This window comes from Stomoxys calcitrans, chromosome 1 (genome assembly GCF_963082655.1).
Source record: "Stomoxys calcitrans chromosome 1, idStoCalc2.1, whole genome shotgun sequence".
Classification (NCBI taxonomy): Eukaryota; Metazoa; Arthropoda; class Insecta; order Diptera; family Muscidae; genus Stomoxys; species Stomoxys calcitrans.
Genome location: NC_081552.1, coordinates 158,578,156 through 158,597,327, shown reverse-complemented (window position 1 = coordinate 158,597,327; position 19,172 = coordinate 158,578,156). Strand labels below are relative to the sequence as shown.

Below are 19,172 nucleotides of genomic sequence, written 5' to 3'. Positions count from 1 at the left end.
ATTTGCATATTTATATTATTATTCTCATCTTCGGTATAGATTGCCCAGCAAACTCTGAAGTTGTTCTTTTGTAAAACTCGTAGCCAGAGTACACTTGTATATGCAGCCACCTGACTTAGTAACAAGGGTAAGTGGGTGAGTCCACCCTTGCAGCACTGCAGTTGTGACTTTTCTGTACAATCATTGTGTGCACATTAATTACCATGGAGAGCTTAATTTAATTTGCATTTTTGCTATGATAACATTTTCTTTCCCATTTATCCTTTGTTTCTTTGTCTATTCAGCCCAGAGTATTCCATTCATAACTTTATCCACGATTTCGGTCGCTTTGTACCCGTCTGAAAAGTGGACGTCGGGTCTCGTTAACCGTAGATTTTTATTTTGCTATGTAAATGATAAAAAACTAGTATTTTTATGGTAAAGATGTGAAAACAAGAACGGCCGACAGACACCAGCTGTAAACTCCGCCCGCTGCTCACAGCGGGCAATTAATTTGAGGTGCTATAAGTTTCTACTATTTTCCAAACCAAATATTACGGAATAATCACAGCTGGTTAGATACTCACTTACGCATGGAAATTTTTTAAAACGTTATCTATTTAATGATCAGGACGAAATAATATGAATATACAACAAATTTGTGATAAAGATTAAACAATTTTTTCATTTTCTAAAAGAAAAATTTCAAAGCGCATAACGATTATATTATTCTAATCTCCTTATTAAATATATGACTTCAACATCAAAAATGACTTGCAATTTAATTTTTATACCCTCCACCATAGGATGGGGGTATACTAACTTCGTCATTCTGTTTGTAACTCCTCGAAATATTCGTCTAAGACCCCATAAAGTACAATATATATTTTCTTGATCGTCGTGACATTTTATGTCTATCTAGCCATGTCCATCCGTCTGTCTGTTGAAAGCACGCTAACTTTCGAAGGAGTAAAGCTGGCCGCTTGAAATTTTGCACAAATACTTCCTATTAGTGTAGGTCGGTTGTGATTGCAAATGGGCTATATCGGTCCACGTTTTGATTTAGCTGCCGTATAAACCGATAGGGCACAATTTTTTTTGCGATTTGGCTGAAATTTTGCATGAGATGTTTCATTATGACTTTCAACAACTGTGCTGAGTATGATTGAAATCGGTCCATAACCTGATAAAGCTGTCATATAAACTTATCTGGGGTCTTGACTTCTTCAGCGTCTAGAGTGCGCAAATCCTATCCGATTTGGCTGAAGTTTTGCACGACGTGTTTCGTTATGACTTCCAGCAACTGTGTTAAGAATAGTTCAAATCAGTCCATAACCTTATATAGCTGCCATATAAACCGATCTGGGGTCTTGACTTCTTAAGGACGCAATTATAATCCGATTTGGCTAAAATTTTGCATGAGGTGTTTTGGTATGACTTTCAACAACTGTGCTAAGAATAGTTAAAATCGGTTCATAACCTGATATAGCTACCATATAAACCGATCTGGGGTCATGACTTCTTGAGCCTCTACAGGAAGCAATTCCTATCCAATTTCGCTGAAATATTGCATGATGTGTTTTATTTTGACTTCGGTCCATTACCTGATATAGCTGCCATATAAACCTATCAGGGGTCTTGACTTCTTGAGCCAATAAAGGGCGCAATTATTATCCGTTTAGGTGAAATTTTACTTGACATGTTTTGTTATAACTTTCAACAACTGTGCTAAGAATAGTTCAAATTGGTCCATAACCTGATTTAGCTGCCATATAAACCGATATGGGATCTTGACTCCTTGAGCCTCTAAATGGCGCAAGTATTATCCGATTTGCCTGAAATTTTGTACAACGGCTTCTCTCATGGCCTTCAACATACGTATCGAATATGGCATGAATCGGTTTCGGTTTATAGCCTAATACAGCTCCCCTATAAGCCGACCTATCCAAAATCTGAGGTACATGACGTACATGTATTCGCAAGACTTTTTTTATTGTTACTTTCAACAACTATGTCAAATAAAGTACAAGTCGGTTCATAACCTGATATAGCTGCCATATAAACCGATCTGGGATCTTGACTTCTTGAGCCTCTAGAGGTCGCAATTGAATTGGCTGACATTTTACACAGATCTCCAACATATAATTTAATTGTGGTCCAAACCGGACCATATCTTGATATCGAGCAGAGCAAATCTTTTCTTATATCCTTTTTTTTGCCTAAGAAGAGATGTCGGGAAAAGAACTCCACAAATGCGATCCATGGTGGAGGGTATATAAGATTCGGCCCGGCCGAACTTAGCACGCTTTTACTTGTCATACTCTACACCACCGCTGAGGCGCAGGGTATTATAACTTTGTGCATTTGTTTGCAACGCTTAGAAGGAGAAAAGCTAGACCCATTGATAAGTGTACCGATCGGCTTAAATTCAATTCCTGATTAGATTTAGCTATGTCCGTCTGTCTGTCCATGTATTCTTGTGATCAAGTTACAGGTCACATTTATTGTCCGATTGTCATGAAATTTTGCACGTCTCTTTTTTGGTCTAAGGACGAACGCTATTGATTTTAAACGAAATCGATTCAGATTTAGATATATTGCTCCCAATAGCTCCCATACAAACCGATCTTCCGGTATAACTTCTTGAGCCCTTACAAGCCGCAATTTTTGTCGCATTTAACTTTGCACGCGGTGTTGTGTTATGACTTCCAACAATTATGCCAAGCACGGTCTATAACCTAATATAGCTCCCATATAAACCGATCACCCGATTTGACTTCTTGAGCCCATGGAAGCCGCGATTTTTGTCCTATTTGGCTGAAATTTTTCATGTTAAACATTACATTATGTTATGACTTCCAATAACTATGCTAAGTACGGTCTAAATGGGTCTGTAACCTGATATAGCTCCCATATAAACCGACGGCCCGATTTGACTTTTTGAGCCCTTACAAGCCGTAATTTTTGACCGACTTGGCTAAAATTTGGCGTATAGTATTTTATAATGACTTCCAATAACTGTGCCAGTTACGGTTCAAATCGGTCTACAAACTGATATAGCTCCCATATAAACCGATCTCCTGATTTGACTTCTTAAACTCCTGGAAGCACAATTTTTGTCCTATTTGGCTAAAATGTTGCATATGGTGTTCTGTTTTGACTTCCAACAACTGTGCCAAGTACTGTCTAAATCGGTCTATAACCTGGTTTAGCTTCCATATAAAACGATATCCCGCTTTGACTTCTTGAGCCCTTACAAACCGCACTTTTTGTCCGATTTGGCTGTAGCATTGAGCATGTAGTGCTTTGATATGACATTCAACAACTGTGCCAAGTACGGTCACAATCAGTCTATAACGTGATAGATATAGTTCGGTTCCTAGAAACTTTATAGCCTGTTTGTGGATGTCGAACAATAATCCAGACGAACAACCAAGAATCGCGCGAAATCGAATCTTTTCCGGTTTGTGTATGTGTAATTCAAGTTTTCGCCTGCAAATACGTAAGTCAATGTTTTCAATTTCACATGCTTACGATTTTGGGATTGCCATAGGGGTGTTTTTTTTCGATTTTTCCTAATCTGCTATCAATTTATATGCACGATTGTGCAACTGTCCTGTAATTTTCTTTATTTTAATCACATACACAAGTTCAAAACATTATTAGTAAAAACAAGTAAAAGCGTGCTAAGTTCGGCCGGGCCGAATCTTATATACCCTCCACCATGGATCGCATTTGTCGAGTTCTTTTCCCGGCATCTCTTCTTAGCCAAAACAGGATATAAGAAAAGATTTGCTCTGCTATTAGAGCGATATCAAGATATGGTCCGGTTTGGACCACAATTAAATTATATGTTGGAGACCTGTGTAAATTGTCAGCCAATTCGAATAAGAATTGCGCTCTTTGTGAGCTCAAAAAGTAAAATAGAGAGATCGATTTATATGGGAGCAGCATCGGGCTATGGACCGATTCAGACCATAATAAACACGTATGTTGATGGTCATGAAAGAATCCGTCGTACAAAATTTCAGGCAAATCGGATAATAATTGCGACCTCTAGAGGCTCAAGAAGTCAAGATCCCCGATCGGTTTATACGGCAGCTATATCAGGTTACGAACCGACTTGTACTTTATTTGACATAGTTGTTGAAAGTAACAATAAACAAGTAAAAGCGTGCTAAGTTCGGCCGGGCCGAATGTTATATACCCTCCACTATGGATCGCATTTGTCGAGTTCTTTTCCCGGCATCTCTTCTTAGGCAAAACAAGTAAAAGCGTGCTAAGTTCGTCCGGGCCGAATCTTATATACCCTCCACCATGGATCGCATTTGTCAAGTTCGTTCCCGGCATCTCTCCTTAGGCAAAAAAGGACATAAGAAAAGATTTCCTCTGCTATTAGAGCGATATCAAGAAATGGTCCGGTTTCGACCACAATTAAATTATATGTTGGAGACCTGTGTAAAATGTCAGCCAATTCGAATAAGAATTGCGCCCTTTATGGGCTCAAGAAGTCAAATAGAGAGATCGATTTATATGGGAGCTGTATCGGGCTATAGACCGATTCAGACCATAATAAACACGTATGTTAATGGTCATGAGAGAATCTGTCGTACAAAATTTCAGGCAAATCGGATAATAATAGCGACCACTAGAGGCTCAAGAAATCAAGATCCCAGATCGGTTTATATGACAGCTATATCAGGTTATGAGCCGATTTGAACCTTATTTGACACAATTGTTGAAAGTAAGAATAAAATACTTCATGAAAAATTTCTGCTAAATTGGATAGGAATTGCGCCCTCTAGAAGCTCAAGAAGTCAAGACCCCAGATCTGTTTATATGACAGCTATATCAGGTTATAAACCGATTTGAACCACACTTGGACATTTGTTGGATATCATAACAAAACACTTCGTGCAAAAATGCATTCAAATCGGATAAGAATTGCGACCTCTAGAGGCTCAAGAAGTCAAGACCCAAGATCTGTTTATATGACTGCTATATCTGGTTATGAACCGATATGATCCATACTTGGCGCAGTTGTTGGATATCATAACAAAACACGTCGTGCAAAATTTCATCCCAATCGGATAAGAATTGCGCACTCTAGAGGCTCAAGAAGTCAAGACCCAAGATCGGTTTATATGACAGCTATATCAGGTTATAAACAGATTTGAACCACACTTGGACATTTGTTGGATATAATAACAAAACACTTCGTGCAAAATTTCATTCCAATCGGATAAGAATTGCGCACTCTAGAGGCTCAAGAAGTCAAGACCCAAGATCGGTTTATATGACAGCTATATCAGGTTATGGACCAATTTGAACCATACTTGGAAAAGTTGTTGGATATTATAACAAAACACGTCGTGCAAAATTTCATTCCAATCGGATAAGAATTGCGCACTCTAGAAGCTCAAGAAGTCAAGTCCCCAGATCTGTTTATATGACAGCTATATCAGGTTTTAAACCGATTTGAATCACACTTGGACATTTGTTGGATATCATAAAAAAACACTTCGTGCAAAAATGCATTCAAATCGGATAAGAATTGCGCCCTCTAGGGGCTCAAAAGTCAAGACAAAAGATCTGTTTATATAACAGCTATATCAGGTTATGGACCAATTTGAACCATACTTGGCAAAGTTGTTGGATATCATAACAAAACATGCAAAATTTCATTCCAATCGGATAAGAATTGCGCACTCTAGAGGCTCAAGAAGTCAAGACCCAAGATCGGTTTATATGACAGTTATATCAGGTTATGGACCAATTTGAACCATACTTGGCAAAGTTGTTGGATATCATAACAAAACACATCGTGCAAAATTTCATTCCAATCGGATAAGAATTGCGCACTCTAGAGGCTCAAGAAGTCAAGACCCAAGATCGGTTTATATGACAGCTATATCAGGTTATAAACCGATTTGAACCACACTTGGACATTTGTTGGATATCATAACAAAACACTTCGTGTAAAAATGCATTCAAATCGGATAAGAATTGCGCCCTCTAGAGGCTCAAGAAGTCAAGACCCAAGATCTGTTTATATGACAGCTATATCAGGTTATGAACCGATTTGAACCATACTCGGAACAGTTATTGAATATCATAACAAAACACGTCGTGCAAAATTTCATTCCAATCGGATAAGAATTGCGCACTCTAGAGGCTCAAGAAGTCAAGACCCAAGATCGGTTTATATGACAGCTATATCAGGTTATAAACCCATTTGAACCACACTTAGACATTTGTTGGATATCATAACAAAACACTTCGTGCAAAAATGCATTCAAATCGGATAAGAATTGCGCACTCTAGAGGCTCAAGAAGTCAAGACCCAAGATCGGTTTATATGACAGCTATATCAGGTTATGGACCAATTTGAACCATACTTGGCAAAGTTGTTGGATATTATAACAAAACACGTCGTGCAAAATTTCATTCCAATCGGATAAGAATTGCGCACTCTAGAAGCTCAAGAAGTCAAGTCCCCAGATCTGTTTATATGACAGCTATATCAGGTTTTAAACCGATTTGAACCACACTTGGACATTTGTTGGATATCATAAAAAAACACTTCGTGCAAAAATGCATTCAAATCGGATAAGAATTGCGCACTCTAGAGGCTCAAGAAGTCAAGACCCAAGATCGGTTTATATGACAGCTATATCAGGTTATGGACCATTTTGAACCACACTTGGACATTTGTTGGATATTATACCAAAACACGTCGTGCAATATTTCATTCCAATCGGATAAGAATTGCGCACTCTAGAAGCTCAAGAAGTCAAGTCCCCAGATCTGTTTATATGACAGCTATATCAGGTTTTAAACCGATTTGAACCACACTTGGACATTTGTTGGATATCATAAAAAAACACTTCGTGCAAAAATGCATTCAAATCGGATAAGAATTGCGCACTCTAGAGGCTCAAGAAGTCAAGACCCAAGATCGGTTTATATGACAGCTATATCAGGTTATGGACCAATTTGAACCATACTTGGCAAAGTTGTCGTGCAAAATTTCATTCCAATCGGATAAGAATTGCGCACTCTAGAAGCTCAAGAAGTCAAGACCCCAGATCTGTTAATATGACAGCTATATCAGGTTATAAACCGATTTGAACCACACTTGGACATTTGTTGGATATCATAAAAAAACACTTCGTGCAAAAATGCATTCAAATCGGATAAGAATTGCGCCCTCTAGAGACTCAAGAAGTCATGACCAAAGATCTGTTTATATGACAGCTATATCAGGTTATGGACCAATTTGAACCATACTTGGCAAAGTTGTTGGATATCATAACAAAACATGCAAAATTTCATTCCAATCGGATAAGAATTGCGCACTCTAGAGGCTCAAGAAGTCAAGACCCAAGATCGGTTTATATGACAGCTATATCAGGTTATGGACCATTTTGAACCACACTTGGACATTTGTTGGATATTATACCAAAACACGTCGTGCAAAATTTCATTCCAATCGGATAAGAATTGCGCACTCTAGAAGCTCAAGAAATCAAGTCCCCAGATCTGTTTATATGACAGCTATATCAGGTTTTAAACCGATTTGAACCACACTTGGACATTTATTGGATATCATAAAAAAACACTTCGTGCAAAAATGCATTCAAATCGGATAAGAATTGCGCACTCTAGAGGCTCAAGAAGTCAAGACCCAAGATCGGTTTATATGACAGCTATATCAGGTTATGGACCAATTTGAACCATACTTGGCAAAGTTGTCGTGCAAAATTTCATTCCAATCGGATAAGAATTGCGCACTCTAGAAGCTCAAGAAGTCAAGACCCCAGATCTGTTAATATGACAGCTATATCAGGTTATAAACCGATTTGAACCACACTTGGACATTTGTTGGATATCATAAAAAAACACTTCGTGCAAAAATGCATTCAAATCAGATAAGAATTGCGCCCTCTAGAGGCTCAAGAAGTCATGACCAAAGATCTGTTTATATGACAGCTATATCAGGTTATGGACCAATTTGAACCATACTTGGCAAAGTTGTTGGATATCATAACAAAACATGCAAAATTTCATTCCAATCGGATAAGAATTGCGCACTCTAGAGGCTCAAGAAGTCAAGACCCAAGATCTGTTTATATGACAGCTATATCAGGTTATGAACCGATTTGAACCATACTTGGCAAAGTTGTTGGATATCATAACAAAACACGTCGTGCAAAATTTCATTCCAATCGGATAAGAATTGCGCACTCTAGAAGCTCAAGAAATCAAGTCCCCAGATCTGTTTATATGACAGCTATATCAGGTTTTAAACCGATTTGAACCACACTTGGACATTTGTTGGATATCATAAAAAACACTTCGTGCAAAAATGCATTCAAATCGGATAAGAATTGCGCACTCTAGAGGCTCAAGAAGTCAAGACCCAAGATCGGTTTATATGACAGCTATATCAGGTTATGGACCAATTTGAACCATACTTGGCAAAGTTGTCGTGCAAAATTTCATTCCAATCGGATAAGAATTGCGCACTCTAGAAGCTCAAGAAGTCAAGACCCCAGATCTGTTAATATGACAGCTATATCAGGTTATAAACCGATTTGAACCACACTTGGACATTTGTTGGATATCATAAAAAAACACTTCGTGCAAAAATGCATTCAAATCAGATAAGAATTGCGCCCTCTAGAGGCTCAAGAAGTCATGACCAAAGATCTGTTTATATGACAGCTATATCAGGTTATGGACCAATTTGAACCATACTTGGCAAAGTTGTTGGATATCATAACAAAACATGCAAAATTTCATTCCAATCGGATAAGAATTGCGCACTCTAGAGGCTCAAGAAGTCAAGACCCAAGATCGGTTTATATGACAGCTATATCAGGTTATGGACCATTTTGAACCACACTTGGACATTTGTTGGATATTATACCAAAACACTTCGTGCAAAATTTCATTCCAATCGGATAAGAATTGCGCACTCTAGAGGCTCAAGAAGTCAAGACCCCAGATCTGTTAATATGACAGCTATATCAGGTTATAAACCGATTTGAACCACACTTGGACATTTGTTGGATATCATAACAAAACACTTCGTGTAAAAATGCATTCAAATCGGATAAGAATTGCGCCCTCTAGAGGCTCAAGAAGTCAAGACCCAAGATCTGTTTATATGACAGCTATATCAGGTTATGAACCGATTTGAACCATACTTGGCAAAGTTGTTGGATATCATAACAAAACACGTCGTGCAAAATTTCATTCCAATCGGATAAGAATTGCGCACTCTAGAAGCTCAAGAAATCAAGCCCCCAGATCTGTTTATATGACAGCTATATCAGGTTTTAAACCGATTTGAACCACACTTGGACATTTGTTGGATATCATAAAAAAACACTTCGTGCAAAAATGCATTCAAATCAGATAAAAATTGCGCACTCTAGAGGCTCAAGAAGTCAAGACCCAAGATCGGTTTATATGACAGCTATATCAGGTTATGGACCATTTTGAACCACACTTGGACATTTGTTGGATATTATAACAAAACACGTCGTGCAAAATTTCATTCCAATCGGATAAGAATTGCGCACTCTAGAGGCTCAAGAAGTCAAGACCCAAGATCGGTTTATATGACTGCTATATCAGGTTATGGACCAATTTGAACCATATTTGGCAAAGTTGTTGGATATCATAACAAAACACGTCGTGCAAAATTTCATTCCAATCGGATAAGAATTGCGCACTCTAGAAGCTCAAGAAGTCAAGACCCCAGATCTGTTTATATGACAGCTATATCAGGTTATAAACCGATTTGTACCACACTTGGACATTTGTTGGATATCATAACAAAACACTTCGTGCAAAAATGCATTCAAATCGGATAAGAATTGCGCCCTCTAGAGGCTCAAGAAGTCAAGACCCAAGATCTGTTTATATGACAGCTATATCAGGTTATGAACCGATATGAACCATGCTTGGCACAGTTATTGGATATCGTAACAAAACACGTCGTGCAAAATTTCATTCCAATCGGATAAGAATTGCGCACTCTAGAGGCTCAAGAATTCAAGACCCAAGATCGGTTTATATGACAGCTATATCAGGTTATGGACCAACTTGAACTATACTTGGCACAGTTGTTGGATATCATAACAAAACACGTCGTGCTAAATTTCATTCCAATCGGATAAGAATTGCGCACTCTAGAGGTTCAAGAAGTCAAGACCCAAGATCGGTTTATATGGCAGCTATATCAGGTTATGGACCGATTTGAACCATACTTGGCACAGTTGTTGGATATCATAACAAAACACGTCGTGCAAAATTGCATTTCATTCGGATGAGAATTGCGCACTCTAGAGTCTCAAGAAGTCAAGACCCAAGATCGGTTTATATGGCACCTATATCAAAACATGAACCGATATGGCCCATTTGCAATACCAACCGACCTACACTAATAACAAGTATTTGTGCAAAATTTCAAGCGGCTAGCTTTACTCCTTCGGAAGTTAGCGTGCTTTCGACAGACAGACGGACGGACGGACGGACGGACGGACAGACGGACGGACATGGCTAGATCGACATAAAATTTCACGACGATCAAGAATATATATACTTTATGGGGTCTCAGACGAGTGTTTCGAGTAGTTACACAGAATGACGAAATTAGTATACCCCCCATCTTATGGTGGAGGGTATAAAAACCTCGAGGCAAAAGGAAAAAGTTTAACTTTTGGAGTTCTTAGAAACTCTAATTTGTGTCCAAATTTGAAGAAGTACGCTAAAGAGATGTATCCGTAACATTTTAGTTTTTTGCTTTCCATTTTTGTTAAAAAATCCTCGCACGAAGGTAAATTATCAAGTGGCTGGTTTTGACATATGCTTCTCATTGTTGACAACTATTACGATATACATACATGCACCCAGTTGTGTATGGGAATGCTTACGTTTTTGTTCGGCTTGTCGGTCGATAAATTCTTCGTTTATAATGTGATACACAAACCCAAATCATTTTTTTTTTTTCGTTTGCAGGCCGAACGAACGCTTGCTTTCGACGTCGACAAACAGGCTATTAATCTTTCCTGGTTTGATAGAAGTTTGGTATGTAGAATCAAATTATGCATTTATCTTATATATATGTTTGTTTGTGTGTTCCTTATAGACTCAGAAACGGCTGAACCGATTTTCTTGAAATTTTCACAGATGGTGCATAATGATCCCGTGGTGGGTGGTGCGATTTAAGCGAAATTTTGTGTGTATCCAAATTTCGGATGGGGTACCTGGGGGGGCCGCCCCACCCTAAAACCTACCAAACATATAATAGACCATTCACAACAATATGGGACTCAAATGGAAGGTAACCAAGAGTAAGGGGGACCACCCCAAGCCCTAAAACACCCCTAAATCGGACATATTTTCCGACCACGGCAATATGGGACTCAAATGAAAGGTATTTGCGAATAGAATACAAATCTAATATCCAAATCTGGGACCACGATTCTGGGGGTCCGCCCCTTCCCCAAAACACGCCCTAAACAGGACTTATTTACTGACCATGGGAATATGGGGCTTAAATAAAAGCAATTTTAGTGTAGAATTCGAATCTGATATCGAAATATGGGTCCAAGTATTGAGGGGGCCGCCTCTCCCCAAACACATCGCCAAAGTGGAGAAATTTACGACCATAGTAATATGGGACTCAAATGAAAGGACTTTGGGAGTAAAACACGAATCTCATATCAATATTCGGGAAAAGTGTCTATGGGGCCATCCCACCCCCACAGCGCCCAAATAGGAAGTATTTGCTGACTATTGCAATATGAAGCTCAAATAAGAGGGTTTTTAGAGTAGAACACGAATCCGATATATATTTTCAAGGCCAACCTACTGAGTGGCCGCCCATCCCACAAAACACCCCCCAAGCCGGTCATGTTTGCCGATTATGGAAATATGGGGCTCAAATTAAAGGTATTTGTGAGTAGACCACGTATCTGATATCAATATTAGGAACCAACTGTCTAGGTGACGTCCCACCACCATAACAACCCCCAAATAGGACGTATTTGCTCACCAAGACAATTTGGGTCTTAAAGGGAGTGGAACTAAATATTTATAGTTTTTGGGGTCAATACCCCAAACCGGACATATTTGCTGACTTTTGCAATAAGGAGTTTAGATGAGATTAGAAAACGAATTTGATATCCAATTTTGAGGCCAATGGCAATATGGGGTTCAAATAAATGGTATATATATATATATATATATATATATATATATGAGAATAGAGCACATTGCTGATATATTTTCCGGACTTAGTGTTTGGGGGACTACCCCAATCCCCAAAACACCCCTAAATCGGGCATATTTACCGACCATGTCAATGTGGAGCTTAAATGAAAGGTATGGGGGGGTAGAGCAAGAATTGATACCCACATTCGGGACCAATTTTCTAGGGGTCTACCCTTTTCCCAAAATACTCCACAAACAGCAATTTTATACTGGCCATCCCAATATGGGGTTTAAATAAATGCTATTTGAAAGAACAGCACGATGCTGATATTTTTTCAGAGCCATGTGTCTGGGGGACCACCTCACCCCCGAATACATCACTAAATCAGATATCACGAGAATATTGGGCTGAAATAAAGTATTTTAAGAATGGAGTACACCTTACATCCAAACTTAAATTCGTAGACCAATAAAGATCATATGGGATTCAAATAAAGGCACTTATATTGTTAAACTGTTAGTCAAGCGATATTCTATATTCGTAGCGTAGTATTTCAGTAGAAGCTCTTTAATTGTCGAAAATAAGTATTCAAGGAAACTTTTGTTCCATATAAAGTAAAAGAAAGCGCAGCGGAGCGGGCCTGGGTCAGCTAGTTTTATATAAATTTTTAGCACAATCCATGGTGGTGAGTTCCCAAGATTCGGCCCGGCCGAACTTAGCACGCGTGATTCCAACAGGCGGACAGACGTGGCTAGATGTTCTTAGAATTTTACGAGAATCGAGTTAAATTGAATTCTCTTTTCTTATGTTTGTGAACCATCCTAGTAAGAAGATACTCGTAGTGAGAAATATGTTGAAAAATTCCCTTTTTAACTTGAAATTTGATTCGTGGTTATCTTAATACTATTTTCAATTCGTTGCACTAGGGGCTAAGCCTTTACTTTGGATTTTCTGAATCTCTTAAATTGGCGTTCTTTTATTTCCAAGTCCTTAAGTTGGTTTCTTGTTGTACGTGTTAGAAAAAATTGGGCACTCCTTTTGCTTTTCATCTAAGCTAGTGCTTTAGGGTCAGCTAGTTTCCATCTGGTTTTCCTGCAGTATAATCAAATTGAAAGAGAACTGGCAAAAAAAAACCAAAGATTTCCTTGCAGTATAACGTCGTGTACATAATGGCGGGACAAAGTTGTTGGAATTGGATGCATACGAAAGGAATGCACGTTTGGTAAGATTTCATTTTTATACCCACCACCATAGGAGGGGGGTATGCTAATCTCGTCATTCCGTTTATATCACCTCGAAATATTGATCTAAGACCCCATAAAGTAGTCGATCTAGCCATGTCCGTAGCCACTTGAAATTTTGCACAGATACTATCTATTGATGTAGATCGACGGGGATTGCAAATGGTCCATATCGGTTCAGATTTGGATATAGCTACCATATAAACCGATCTCTCGATTTGACATCTTGACCACCTGGAAGCCGCAACTTTTTGTCAGATTTGGCTGAAATTTTGCAGTTGGTTTCCTGTTATGACTGCAAACAACTGTGCCAAGTACGATCCAAATCGGCCTATAACCTAGTATAGATCCCATATAAACCGATCTGCCGATTTGACCTCTTGAGTCCTTACAAGCCGCAATTTTTGTCCGATTTGGCTGAAATTTTGCATGCGGTGTTCTGTTACGACTTCAAACTTCTGTGACAAGTACGGTTCAAATTGGCTTTAGCGGTTAGCTTTACGCGTTCGACCGCTATCGTGATTCGTGTTTAGGCCCACTTAATATTGGAGGATTTTTTTTAAACTCCCAAAATTTTCATATCATATTCTTGGCTCAACCATATTATTTTGTCATCCCTAATACACATTCAGTACGAACTACACGCATACATATCTACGTGGCCACAAACTTTTCATTTTGCCACAATCCCTTTTCGTCTACGTGCATGCATCCATAACTGACAAAATATACAACTTTGGCGTTATATTTCGCCTCAATTTTAAGGCATTCGTTTATTTAAAATTAAACTTTAAAACTTTCTGTTTGTTTGAGCATAAGTACTTCTTGGCCTTTGCTAAATTCAGTTAGGCGTAAGTTCGTAACCAAAAAGAACAATCCTTGAAAGTGAGCAATTTTTTTAATTTTCGAAGTGTTCATATCGTTTGGCGAGATGTTCATATAAAACTTAAGGCCAAACAAATATAAAGGAATCTATACGTTAAAGGGTTGTTCTTAAAAATTTTGAGAGAAATTTTAAAACTTTTGATGGACTTCTCCAAAAGCTTAGGTGTTTAAATATGTTTTTGCAATGGAATCTGTTTCAGCTAACTATTGTAATTTGTTGCACATTTCAATCTTCACATATAGAATTGAGTTAGTAGCTTTCATTATGTCGGTTTTCTTAAGAAAATTCTGCTAAGAGAAGCACAAATGCGTGTGTTGGGATATTGGAAACCATGCAACGCTTCTGATTGGTTTGACTTTGCTTAATCCAGGCTTATCTTGGTCTTCCTTCATCTCAAATGTGGACACAAACCTCCCCGCGGTGTCACCTGGGTAGCTACTTATTACTGGCGTATGTATTGAAGAAGTACAGGGCAGACATTACTGCCATGCAGGAAGTGTGATGGTTCGGCAAGGGCTCACAACAACACCGAGAGGTGACGCCCTGTATTATAGCTGCCATGAAACGAGGCATGAATTTGGCTGTGAATTTGTGGTAAGGCGGAGAAATAAACACCTCATCTCCAGTTTACTCCGGTGAATGAGAGGCTAGCCACAATCCGCAAAAGGCAAATTTCTTCAACATCAGCCTTATTTGTACCCATGCCCGGACGGTAGGCAAAGACGTCGCAGACCAAAGATATTTTCTACGATTTCCTAGCAAGGGAATATGACCGCTGTCCCACCAATGATAATAAAATCGCTCTGCGAGATTTTAATGTGAAAATAGGGAAGGAAAATATATTTCTTTCCAACAGTCATAAAATTTGGCCTGCACGAAGAAGGCCAGGAGGAGTTGTGGAATTTAAATCTTCGGCGACAATGATTTCACTGCCCGAAAAATACTCCTCTCGGGCCAAATCGGTTCATATTTGGAAACAGTTCAAAGTGATCTTTTGATGTCATTTCTTGAGTCCGCTATCGTTTTTCGATTTGTCTGAAATTTAGCGTGGAATGTTTTACTGTAGCTCGCATACGTGTTAAGTATTATCCAAATAGGTGTATGACCAGATATAGCACCCATATAAACCGATTTACCGAGCCACTCCCTGTACAAGGACTACAGGCCAATCAGTCTACCGTCTTTCTACTTGAAAACACTTCATTGACTATTGGGCGCGTTCATCAGGATTATGCTTGAACCATGGCTGGTAAGAAGCTGCCTGCATGCCTTCCCAAGAGCCGGTCGTTTGACTTGCGGAACTTGGGAACAGGTGAATTAACTTTGGATGCTTTCTTATATATAGAAGAAGCTTATAACATTACGTGAAGATGGAGTCCATGCATGATTCTTTGGTTGCCATGAAGGACCCCCTTATCCAGTGAATTGAATTGATGCTATGCTAAAGTTAATGGATGTCATTGTGGTTGACGGTCGCTTTCTCTCTGCCATCACTGGGGAATCTAGATGGGCGAGGACCAATTGGCTTGACATAAACCCCAAAAAGACTAAGCTGCTGTTGTTCATCAGAAGAAGGACATATGGCCAGTTTAAGTGACCTGGATTAAGTGGAGCTACCGCTCTCTCGGGAAGCTAAATACATGGGCTTTAATCTTGACCGGAAGTTGAACTGGATAAAGGGCGCTCGAAGAGAGCAAAAGCCCTTCTTCTCGCTTGGGCAAAAGCGATGCTAAGGACTATTTGCCGGAAGTTCTTTCCTCAATGGCGACCGGTGAGGCCCCCTTTTCGGTTGCTCTGTTTACACAGATGGGGCCAAGCTATATGGGGGCAATCGGACAGGTGTGCTTGTTGAGCTCCTAATAGTTAGGGAGACACAAATCATTTTGGAAAGGTGCACTGTCTTTCAGCCTCAGTGCCTTGAATGTGATCCTGGGTCGGCAGTGGCGGCTCATTCAGACTGTCGCAATATATGAGAATAGTCAGGCGGCCCTATCTGCGGGTCATGTCCTGACTTCAAGGAGCTACTCAGTCGCTTTGAGGGTGCTTTCAGGTTGTGCGGGGTCCCGACCCACCAAAGTATGGCGGGGAACGAAGTGGCAAACGAACTTACCAGGTTGGCATCGCGGATGGATTCTGCGAGTGCTATTTCTACTTTCGTTTCAATCTTTTTGTAGGCAGGCAGACTAAAATCTGTTTTAGACCGTCTGACCATAATACGGTCCTGCAGGCGGAGATCCAGGCGATCACGATATGCGAAGTGAATGAAGTGTGTTTATGCGAGGACGTCGAGTATGAACATCTCCACGGAGAGTAAACTGGCCACAAGGGCAATAAGAACCTGGACGGTCTTGGAATGTAAGAAGGAAATTAACGCGTTCTTTTGGCGAAAGGCCATAGTGGAGCAACTGGGTATGAGAAAACAGACGACTTAGCAGTGAAGGCCCAAGAAATGGCGTCAATAAACTTGGTTAACCCGAAGCCTTTCGGGTCGACGCAGTCGAAGTTAAGGGCGTGGGCGTCAAATGCGTATGTTACGCTGTGGAACAGTGAAACGGTCGGTAGGACGGCGAAAATACTATGGGGGGATCCAGATCGTGAGAAGACGAGACTATTACTGAAAGGAAGTTAGAAGGAGGAGAGTATAACTATTGGTATCATGACGGGACACATAGGACTACGAGCTCACTTATGTAAAATCGGTACGGCAAGTAATAGCATGTGTAGAGCATGCGGGGAAGATGATGAGACGTTGGGGCATTTCCTTTGTCATTGCGCGGCTTCCGCGTCTAACAAATACCGGCACATAGTTGGGAATACTATACCAGACTTGAACCAACTTAGGGAGAGGTTGGAAAACAACTACCTAGCCTAATCTAACCTAAGTAAAATAAGATAATTTGTATTTATCCCAAGATTTATTTGTTATCTATCTCCTTTTTAACAATCTACTTAAGATTTCTTGTAATTATACCCTACACCACCACTTTGCAAAATTGCAAATTTTGCTCATGAACATTGCAATAAGGAACAGGAACACATTAATTAGTGCAGTCCGATTCAAGTTTTAAGCTCAATGATAAGGGGCCTCCTATTTATAGCCGAGACCTAACAGCGTGCCGCGGAGAGAAGTTTTACATGGCATAGTACCTCACAAATGTTGCCAGCATTAGGAGGGGAGAATAACCGCTGAAAATTTTTTTCTGATGGTCATGCCAGGAATCGAACCCAGGCGTTCAGCCTCTGCGCTATGGTGGCCTCCACCACCACTTTGGTACAGGGTGTTATAACTTTGTGCATTTGTTTGCAATTCTAACAAGAAAAAAAGCTATAGTATAGCGATTGGTGACAGATTCGATTTATCTATGCCCGTCTGTCTATCAATGTATTCCTGTAATCAAAATACAGGTCTCTTTTGTTGTCCGCCTGTCATAAGATTTTGCACAAGTCAATTTTTCAGTCAAAAGACGAACGCTACCGATTTTGATAAAAACCGGCTCAGATTTAGATATAGCTCCCATATATATCTTTCATCCAATATGGTCTTATTTGTCTTTAGTATCCACACTTTTGGTCTGAACTTTACAACATTTAGTGAGGTGTTTCGTTTAACGTGTGCAAAATTTCATCAAAATCAGGTCATTTTTAAATATAGCTCCCATATACATCTTTCATCCGATATGGCCGTTTAAAGCTGTAGGAGTCACAATTTTGGTCAGATCTTTATAAAATTTTGCATTAATATTTTATTTGATGTCCCAATATGTGTGTCATATTTCATCATAGGTTCTGTTTATTAAAAGTAGTAGGTAGACCCGGTGGTGTAGAGCATTAAATAGTGGGCTGTGCCCGACTTTAGCATTTCCTTACTTGTCTTTGTTTGTATTCAACAGTGGAGACCAATTTTGGTAAAAGTTAGATATCTATAATAATCTAAAGCAATCACAGATGAGCTTGGTCGCAAATTTGCGAGGTTTACGATCTCTAAAGATCTCTATAAATATTTCAAAAAAAAAAAACATGCCAACTGTAAAATTTTCTAAAATCTTTATGCAGTGTGCACAATTTCCTATTTCCCAATCATATCCTTTTTAGTTTCATCGTTCAACTAACAAAAACGATTGAGAATTCGCTTCATATTGGAAATTGCAGGGAGTACTATTTATACTACATCTTAACGCCATGCCAATTTGTATGCAGGTGAAAATTGCTAGTGAAAACTCCTTTTCAAAAGTTTTCCCAGCGGTATTCGCTGTGGTGATTTTCTTATTGTTGCTCTGCTCTTGTTCGGCGAATATTACCAACTTTTGGTGGTAATTACGTTGTTATACTTCGCTCGAGTGGTGGGTGTCTGTCTGTGTTGCTATAAAATGTGAAAGGGTGTTGAAGTGAAAATCTTTTGTGAATTTGTTTGAACTTTGCGCTGGCATAGCAAACAATATTAAGTTTGTGTTTTTGACATTTTTCCGATGTTGGAGCGAATACTTTTTTGTATAGAAATTTCTTGACTTTGGCCATTAACTTAACTTTAGTATAACTTTAAGACATAAGCATAAGTTTTTGACAAACAATAGTTAGTAACTGTAATCAAAAATTGGCTCCTGAAAATGTTTTCTATGTATATACATAGCATATTTTTTATCATAATCCGAAACGTAGTAGATTGGCTTTGTTTACAAGAAATCATTGAAATATATGTGCCTCACCACCTCCCTTGATGCCCCATTTTATACCCCACACAGCTACTATGGTTAGGTTAGATTAGGTTTAAAAGGCAGTCTACTATCGGACTCACATAGACGTTTTCGTTCATTGTGATACCACAGGAAAAGGAAGATGC

General features: G+C 39.2%; 1 long non-coding RNA gene across 2 annotated transcripts in view; it reads left to right on the top strand.

The window, feature by feature from the left end:
- Window positions 1-19,172, top strand: part of LOC131994010 (uncharacterized) — a 338,911-nt gene that overhangs the window by 25,283 nt on the left and 294,456 nt on the right. Inside the window, exon 1 of one of the 2 annotated variants that reach the window (XR_009396370.1) lies at window positions 11,011-11,079. The exons of the other annotated variant lie outside the window; for it this stretch is intronic. This is a non-coding gene — a long non-coding RNA (uncharacterized LOC131994010). Of the gene's footprint in view, window positions 1-11,010; window positions 11,080-19,172 lie in introns of those variants that run through there. 2 annotated transcript variants of the gene reach the window in all.